The 9,353-nt window shown below is 34.4% G+C and overlaps 1 pseudogene; it reads right to left on the reverse strand.

Annotated features, from left to right (window-relative positions):
* Positions 1-3,260: 3,260 nt before the first annotated feature.
* On the reverse strand, positions 3,261-9,114 carry LOC126721027 (G-type lectin S-receptor-like serine/threonine-protein kinase RKS1; annotated as a pseudogene).
* Positions 9,115-9,353: the final 239 nt, after the last annotated feature.

The raw sequence follows: 9,353 nt of genomic DNA on the forward strand, positions 1-9,353 counted from the left end.
CTTTATTTGAGAGCTTGCCTAATATATATTACATAAATGTAATGATCAACACTTTTTTTTTTTTTTTTTTAAATGTATACAACCATACTTTCTATACAATATATTTCTGGGGTAAAAGAAAAGTACTATTGAGAATTTTCTATCCTATAAGTGGTGTAAGCTTGAAGGATAATTAGCGAAGGTGGCTGAGCTATTGTATCCCGGGGCAGCATGCACAATGTTAGTCTACTATACCAGAAACCCTGTAAACACGTGTATCATCTCAAGATAGTGACTTGGTCCACACCTCATCCCCGCCATCTAAAAATGTATATGAATTAATGGTAAATTACTTCTTGTTATGAGATTACTGTAAAGTATCATCAAGGGAACATCTCTCCACTATTCTCTAATTTTAAAATCTAATTTATGTGAATTTTAATCATTTATATGATATGTTGAATGTAATGAAATTCAATTTATTTATCAATTATTGTTCAAAGGAACAACAAATACTAAGCAATATATTTAATTTAATTTTTTTTTTATATACATTGTCTTTTAATTTTAATTTTTTTGAAAATGTTGTCTTTTTAGAATTAATTACTCTTGTTTTAAATTAATTATATCACATACTAATTTGATGTTGCCCCCTGAATCAAAGTATTCCTCTCAAAAAAAAAAAAAAAGTATTCCACCATTGCTTCCTATGAATTGGAAACCCGGACTGGACCATACGGTCCGACCGAGTTAACCGTGAACCGTTCATGAAAATAGTTTTTTATATACAAGAACCGGGTATGTAAATAATATGAGAGAACCGCTTGAATTGAGGTCTAACTTGGAAAACCGTTCAAACCGTAAGTCGGTTTAACCATAAGTCTGTGAAGAAATTTGCTTTTCGATCTAAAATTCTATGGATTTGAAGTGAGAAAAAAAAAATAAAAAGAGAAAATGATGAAGAAGATCTGAAAATGAAGCAAAAAATATAAGAAGCATTGATGGTAGGGTGAGATTTAAAAAAGAAGAAAAAAGAAAAGAAAAAAGAAAAAAAGAAGAAGATGAGATGAGTCGTACACATGAGGAGGAAGAAGGAGAGGGGATTAGGAGCTGGTGCTGGGAAACTGTGTAAAGGAAGTAAAGCATCACAAAAGGAAAGTAATAATGTGAAGGGATAAATCTGAAATGACGTGGGTGGGTGGGTGGGTGGGTAGGTGGGAGTCAAAATGTAATAGTGAGATTAAAATTGAAAATGGACCCTCTTCTCAGGTTTTGCAAAATGCAAATAGTCAAATACCCCATGGATTTTTTGATGAATGTCAATTACCCCATTGTACTAGTACACTAGTAGTACTACTTAATTTACTAAAAGTCTTGAGTTTTTACTCTTTTTTTCCTTCTTTTTATTTTTATTTTTAAATCTCATCATCTCTATTCTTATTTGAATTTTTTAGAACGTTATAGGTAATTAATTAATTTATATCATTTAGGTATAATAAGAATAAGTAATAATCTTTTATTTGAAAGTTTGTTTCAATTTTTAAAGATATTTTAGTCAAATTTGCTAATATTTACTATAGGGGTATTGGGCCCAGGAGCTCATTATCTATGTATATATTGGGCCTGAGGCTCAAGACAAGGACGAGGAGTCGTCCGAGGAGGAGTAAACATTGTCAAGGGAGCCTGTATTAGTAAATAAAGAAGTTAGTTTTGATCATAATGGCCCAGGAGGTTGGGCCGAGGATGAATGCCTCATTGGCTAACCAAAGCTGAGGTTCGTAGAGGTGGTCTGCTGTCCAGGGGAATGTTTCAGGAAGTTCTGTTGGTACGGGTAAGCATTGAAGAAACAAAGGACAAAGGGGAGTCCTAAAATATCTAAGGAGAAAGTTGCTACCACCGCATTAAATGCTTTGTAGCTAACTCTTTGACCGCATTAATGTGGAGGTGATATCTGAACATTGGTTTTCAGCCTTACACCTATTACGTAAAGACTTCAGGAAGGTGCTGATGGGACAAGTATCAAACACCAACCATCTGGTCTGCATGTGGAGGGTAAAGATAAAAGGGGAAGAGAGTATAAAAGGAGAAGGAAGCAATGAGATAGGGGAATCGAGAAAAGAAGAGGGAAACATTGTAGCAATCAAGAACCAAACTTGTAATCAAACTTGTAAGAAATATATAAGAACTGATCTCCTCGGATTGTGCCGATGATAATTTTTCTTAGTTTAAATCAATCTATCTTCTTGTTCTTGTCATTTGAGCCCACTTTATTTGTTGTCCAACTCATTTTAACCCAGTTTTCCAACTCACTCTCTACAAATTCATTGTTTTGGACTTTTTAGGCCTAGGTCAATCCATCTTTTGGGCTAAGGACTCAAATTTGGTCCTTACATTTACAAATTTAATATCTTTATATTTATTTTATTTAATTATTAAATTAATTATAACGTCATCACGGTTCAACCTTGGTTGAACCTCTAAGACCTTAAACCTCTCCCATTAATGGTTCTTTGAATGGTCTGGGTTTGAAAACTATGGTTTCATTACTCCTTCAAAACTTTACCCAGGAAATGTCTACTTTCTCTAGCGCCGCTTTTCAATTTCCTCAAGAGTCAAGACAAGAGAAAATATCAATACAGATTTTATGTATTTTCGAAGGTGGCACTCAGACAGTTGAACTTCGAATAATTTTGAAGTGTCAAGTTATTATTTGATTAATTCTATATCTGAAATCTAAGAACTTGCTTCACTTGTGTGCTTTCCATGGGCAGAAATTGTTCTGTTTTGATTAAAACAAACTCTGAAATCCAAATTAATCAGTAGTATAGTAATAATAGCATTTAGCGTTCCTCGTTTAAATCTCCATGGTTAAACTTAGTATATTGTTTGAAAAACCAATGAAATTTTCTCCACAGAACATATATATGCAATTAACTTTTGGTATATTATTTCCGGAAAGCACATAATAGACAAAGCTAAAGGAGATTGTAGTGATTTTATCATGATTTAAAAAATGGGATTGGTCAAAGAACTAGAAATATTAGGTCTAGTTCCCGATTTTGACCAATTTTTTACCCGTTATTGTCCTGATCAGTGTCTAATTTCCGGTTGAACTAGTTGGTTTGAATTTTAAAACGCTAGATTTTATCCAAGTTCTAGACAATACCATTTTGTATAATATTATATATTATCTTTTTTTTTTTTTTTTTTTTGTAATGATTTTACAAAATAAACATTATGTTCAATTGATCATACAAAAAAAATTGTAATGTAGAGTAGACTCGGAGGAACACAATCATTTATTGGAAATTTATAACGATGTATTAATACACTGTTACAAATAGTAAGGGGTTTTAACGACCGTTAATTCTAGAAAGTGTAATTTCATTTATAGAATTAGATGCTTCACTAGTTAATTTGTTAGAACCATTGTAAGTACCCTTCACAATAAATGCAGGTTGTTTTGGAGAAGGAAGAGGTGTGTCATTAGCCAACATAAAAACAACTGTTGACATGGTTGGCCGGTCTGTTGCATGTTCTTGCACGCACAAAAGCCCAATTTGAATGCATCTCGAAACTTCGTTACTAGGGTATGTCTCATCTAGTGACTGGTCGACCATTTTAATGGCATTGTCTTCTCTCCATAGGTCCCAAACCTGAAGACAAGATATTTTTCATGTTAAGCTCAACAATAAAGGCTTAATTTTGTAGCTATTGTTTGCATATGTACTTACATTTCCAATCAAATTTGAGGAAGGACCATCATGATCACAAATACTGTTCTTTTTACCAGTAACGATCTCTAGTAGCAATACCCCAAAGCTATATACATCAGACTTTATTGAAAATAGTCCTTGCATTGCATACTCAGGTGACATATAACCACTGCGGTAGCACAATGAAAAGGATGGTACTCAGCCTCAACATAAAATGATCAAAGATAGCCCTTTGAGCACTAAAATACGTGTGACATTTGAAGTAACACAATATGAAAACAAATTACAAAGATATTCTTAATATTTTTTCTTACAAAGGCATGTAGTTTGTACTCTCCTTAGATATAAAAATAGTAGTCAAGTAATTGTTTAAAAAATTATATCTTTGTTTTTTAGCACACTTACTATGTTCCAACGACGCAGTTGGTATTAACTTCAATTTGGTCCCCTCCAACAATTCTAGCCATACCAAAATCTGAAATTTTTGGATTCAATGCATTGTCAAGTAGAACATTGCTGGCCTTTAAATCTCTATGGATAACTCTTAATCTTGAGTCTTGGTGAAGATATAAGATCCCTCAAGCAATTCCACAAATTATCTCAAATCGCTTTCCCCAATCTAAACATGACCTTTTTGTTTCATCTAAATCAAGAAATGAGAACTTGGATTAGATTGCATTGCATTTGTGATTACTTGCTTACGTATATAATCTTCCTACTTGGAACTAATATGTTTTTAATGGTAGGATCATTTCTAGTGACGATGAGATAAGTTAATGTGAAATAGAAGACATACCAAAAATGAAAGAATCCAAGCTTTTATTTGGCAAGTACTCATAGATCAACATCTTCTCGTTTTCGTGAATGCAACATCCTAAAATTCTCACAAGGTTCCTGTGTTGGAGTTTAGCAATTAGTGCAACTTCAGTTTTGAATTGTTCTATTCCTTGTCTAGAGCATTTTGATAGTCTTTTTACTGCGATTTCCATTCCATTTTGAAGCAAACCCTGTAATTAAAGTCCAAATATCATTTTGTCATAGTGCACAATTGTTGAAAGAAACTCAACTTGGTGAATTATTTGGGCAAGCCCAATCTTATATAACGAATTCATACCCAATGAATAACCATAAACATTCATGATGGAATTTCTAATGCATTAACACACTTGAATAATATTATGTAAATTCTGGGACTCGTTCAATAACACTACCTTGGAAACTGGGCCAAAACCACCTTCGCCAAGCTTGTTAGTAATCGAGAAGTTATCTGTAGCTGCAATAATGATTCTTAGATCAAATAATGGCAAATTTGAATTTCTTCTAGTTCCATCGAGGTCCCTTCTACTTGGAGAGTCTTCAAAGTATGGTAAAGTGGAGTCAGTGCTATATGAATATAAGCTATTCCCTGTCATAAAAAAAAGTAAATGATAATGCTAGTAACCATATTTGTCCAATTATAAATTCTCACACAAAAGCCTAATTTAATAAAATTGAGAAACACACTAAAATAAAAGAATGAAACAGAGGAAAAATTGAAGTTATAATTTTCTGTTTATGATTGACAGGAAATCCCACTTTTCTAAGAGGTAAGTGCTTATGGGCGATGAAAATTCCTTAGGCCTGCTGATAGGGCTAGAGAAAATCCTTAATGTTAGGAATTGACTGGGCCATTCATGGAAAGGGTGAAAAAAATATCCATGTGATAATTGACACCCTAAAGGTCCACAAGGTGGTGATACATACCATGTATTTGTGATTGTGGGTCCATTAGACTAATTGTAGAAGTGCATAGAATGGTTGGTTTCTATGAAGGGGTTGTGTGTGTGTTTAGTTGGTGTCCATACGGGTAGCAGTAGAAGATCGAAGTGCGATGATGAGAAATAATAGGAGCCAACAACTAAGTTGTGTGTGAAATAATTGGTGCCATTAGTATTTGAGTTTATCTACTAAATTACTAACATACTATTGTTATATTAAAGTTAGAATTTGGTCTTTGGTATTGTTATTGACTTATTGTTATCTTTTACTTATTGCAACATTAGAGTTTGTTTTCAGTCGTTAGGAGCCCTAATAGGTTGGGTAGTTGAGTCATTGTAGCTTATAGTTACGGGTAGTTCCATGTATAAAGCAGCTTTTCCCAACAAGTGTTTTGGTTGGCAGTGCACAAGTGAAAGACAGCTTTTCCATTAATGGTGATCTCATGCGTGTTTTCTTTTTGTTACAATGAAAAACACTCATTCATTATATTTATATAATAAAAAGATTATTCTCCTATTTGGGGTACAATGGTGATCTCATATATAAATAATGCATTTTTTTTTTTAATTTGTCTTTTCTTTTCCTCTTTTGTTTAAATTTTGTCTTCTTGTTAACTCTACAAATTTGAGAAATTTTTTTCACAACAAGTCCTTCATATTTTGAAAATCAAAGAATTTTCAAAAAATGAGGAATTTAGGATATCCATTCTACACTTATTGAGGCATACCATTTTTTAATTCCATTTTATTCAATTCCTTCGTGATTTACTTATTCCACCCATTCTTTTAAAAACTCTTAGAGATATTGTTAGAGTAATCTTGTGAGCATTTGTTCACTAGCCTTAGAAATAAAGCAATAGGGGAAGAAGAAACCACTAAAAACAAACGAGAGTAAAAACTTTTCTTACTTATTTCCTTCCTCATTACAGAGACCAAAAGAAGAAGCAATACAGCAACAAAAATTCCCAGAATAGCCAACATCCTCTTTTTTCTAGTAAGACCATTTTTCTTGGCATATTCAGCTGAGGGGAAAAAAGAAGAAGAAATGTTATTCATCATGGCATCATAAATTTGAGAAGTTAATTGAACATAAATAGTTACCATTGATGCAGTTCTACAGGAAAAATACATGTAGAATTAGGATTCCTAATTCAATTTCGACAAAAATAACAAAATAGACATGAACTTTGACTAAATAACACAAAAGGTTTGGACTATAGTACATATGACATAACTTACAATTTGGGTAATTCAATTTCGACAAAAATAACAAAATAGACATGAACTTTGACTAAATAACACAAAAGGTTTGGACTTTAGTACATATGACATAACTTACCATTTGGGTTGTATGGACTTTTCAATGTTTTCATTGCTCTTGTTAGGTGGTGGTAAAAAAGGGAAGCATCTATATTCTATTCACCTCATTAAATAAAAAAGATTACAACTCCGGAGCACAAAATTTTACATCACTAGCATTAGGCATTAAATTTAAAGGAAACTAAAAAATATAACATGAATATATATATTTGAGAATCAACATGAAGTTAAAAAAAGACTAGTAGATTAAACACTATAAAGAATGAAAGAGTACCTCGTGTAATCGCATCTACACGTATGTATAAATCTTTTCCTGCATCTAAATATATTCTTGTGTCCACCAACTCCCCATGCCATGTCAAGCATCCAATCCTTTCCGCTCTCTCATCTGTACTTGCATAAGCAGTACAAGAACAATTCTTAAGACACTCCTGCTCACACTCTTTCAAACTCAAACTCATGTTCACGTGTGCTATTGAAGTATTTGACACCTTCAGATGTTCCACTTTCACGAACCCTTCTCCGTCATTGCATATGGACACTCCTTGCTTCTTCCTTAGGCAACCACCCGACCAATCTCTTAAGGACCAATCATGAGATGACTTGGGTTCAAACCCGGGTAAACATGTGCACTCGAACTTGACCCCATTGTATGGCTTACAATAGCTATTTGGACCGCAACTCGAATACTTATCGCAAAACTCTTGTGGGGTAGACCAGTTTTCGGTGGGATAATCAAAACTTTGCCATGCAACATGTTGCCTTTCTTGTTGAATCAAAACAAGATTTCCTACATCTAAAAGCTTAGCCACATAATTATTTGTGGATAAGACAGAAAAAGAAACATTGGTGGACCAAATGGGAATGGTTTGGTTTTGGGTGTGGAGTACAAGATTTCCTTGACCATTGATGGAAAGGACCCCAGAGGTATCATTGAGAGGATTGTCTCTGTTTGCAACCCACACAACAGTTTGTTCGGTAATTTGGTGATACCAAATTCCAACGTAGCGGCGGTAGGAATTGCCGAGTTTGAAAAACCCAAGTGCAAAGGTTTTTTTGTTTGAGACTAGAATTTGACCATCCTTGATTGGTTGGTTGGGTGTTATGATGTCAAGGGAAACACAATTTTGGAAAACAAGGGAGAGAAGAAATAACGTATTCAATAACTCTTTAGCGGGATTCATGAATTTTCTTATGAAGAGTATAGGTGGTGGCTGGTATTGAACTTGATATATAGCCATATATACTGAAGTCTTGGAGGTAGCTGCCTTTTATTTATTATGGTAAATTCCACAAACACCCCTGAGGTTTGTGATAATATCCAACTAAGTTCAAAACATTTTAAAACCTACCAATTTCGTCCTAAAAGACAATTTTGTCCCTGAACTTTAAAAAAAAAAAAAAAAAAAACACACACACACACCGTAACTTTTTTTTTTCACTTCTTCCTCTGTCTTCTGTCTCTTTGCTCTCCCCTGAGGTCTCCATCTCAAAACATATCCCAAAGTCACCATTGCCATTCAACCACCACCTCGTCAAACACACCACCCTCCTAACCACCACGACAACAACCCACCCCACCACCACGGTACCATCCTACCACCACCACCATGAACCTACAGATGCACAAAAACCCACAAAAAAAATCAAAGCAAAATTCACACAACTGAAACCCACAAAATCTGAATCCAAAAGGCAAAACCCATTCCAAAATCCATCAATAAATCAAAACTAGAAAATTCCAACCCAAAACCCATTGGAACCCACCTAAAATCAAAACCCATGAACCATAAATCAACCCATCATGACCCACACCGGACTTGAGAGACCCACAACCCACGACCCACGACTTATGCCGAACTTGCCATGATCCACGCCGGCCTTGATGCACCCACGACCTGCGATGGAGCCATGACCCATGGAGAAGACGGAGAGAATACGGGCATACGGCTTGGTCAGGTGGCTTGCGGTGGCCTATGATGGTGGTGACTTGCGGTGGGGCCAGTGACAGTGGCTTGGTGATGGTGATGGTGATGGTGTTCATTTCCACCATGGGTTTTGGGTTTGAAGATGAAGAACTCAGAGAAGAAAGGGGGAAGACACAGGAAGAAGGGAAAATAATAAAAAAGGTCAAGGCGTTTCTTTTTCTTTTCTTTCTTTTAAGGTCAGGGACAAAATCGTCTTTTTAGGATGAAATTGGTAGGTTTTAAAATGTTTTGGATTTAGTTGGGATTATCTTTGTGGAATTTACCCTATTTATTAATTATACTTTTTAATTTTATAGTTTTTTTATTTTTATTTTTTATATACATAATAAAACTTCAACTTTTGAGTTGGATTTTATAATTATTTTTTTATAAACCAAGTCTAAGATGTCAATTCATCTCGGAGACTTATAGTCAAGGTACTTATAGTCATGGTTTTTTTTTTTTTTTTTTTCCTGATTTCTCAGAAAAAGAAAAAAGAAAAAAGTCATGGTTTTCAAAATTGGATCGGATCGGCTGGTCCGACTGGTTCAATCGAAAATCGGCCATTAATCCGGTTCGCTTATAACAAATAGCGGGAAAAGAGCTAATAATTG

This window comes from Quercus robur, chromosome 4, assembly GCF_932294415.1.
Source record: "Quercus robur chromosome 4, dhQueRobu3.1, whole genome shotgun sequence".
Taxonomy (NCBI): Eukaryota; Viridiplantae; Streptophyta; class Magnoliopsida; order Fagales; family Fagaceae; genus Quercus; species Quercus robur.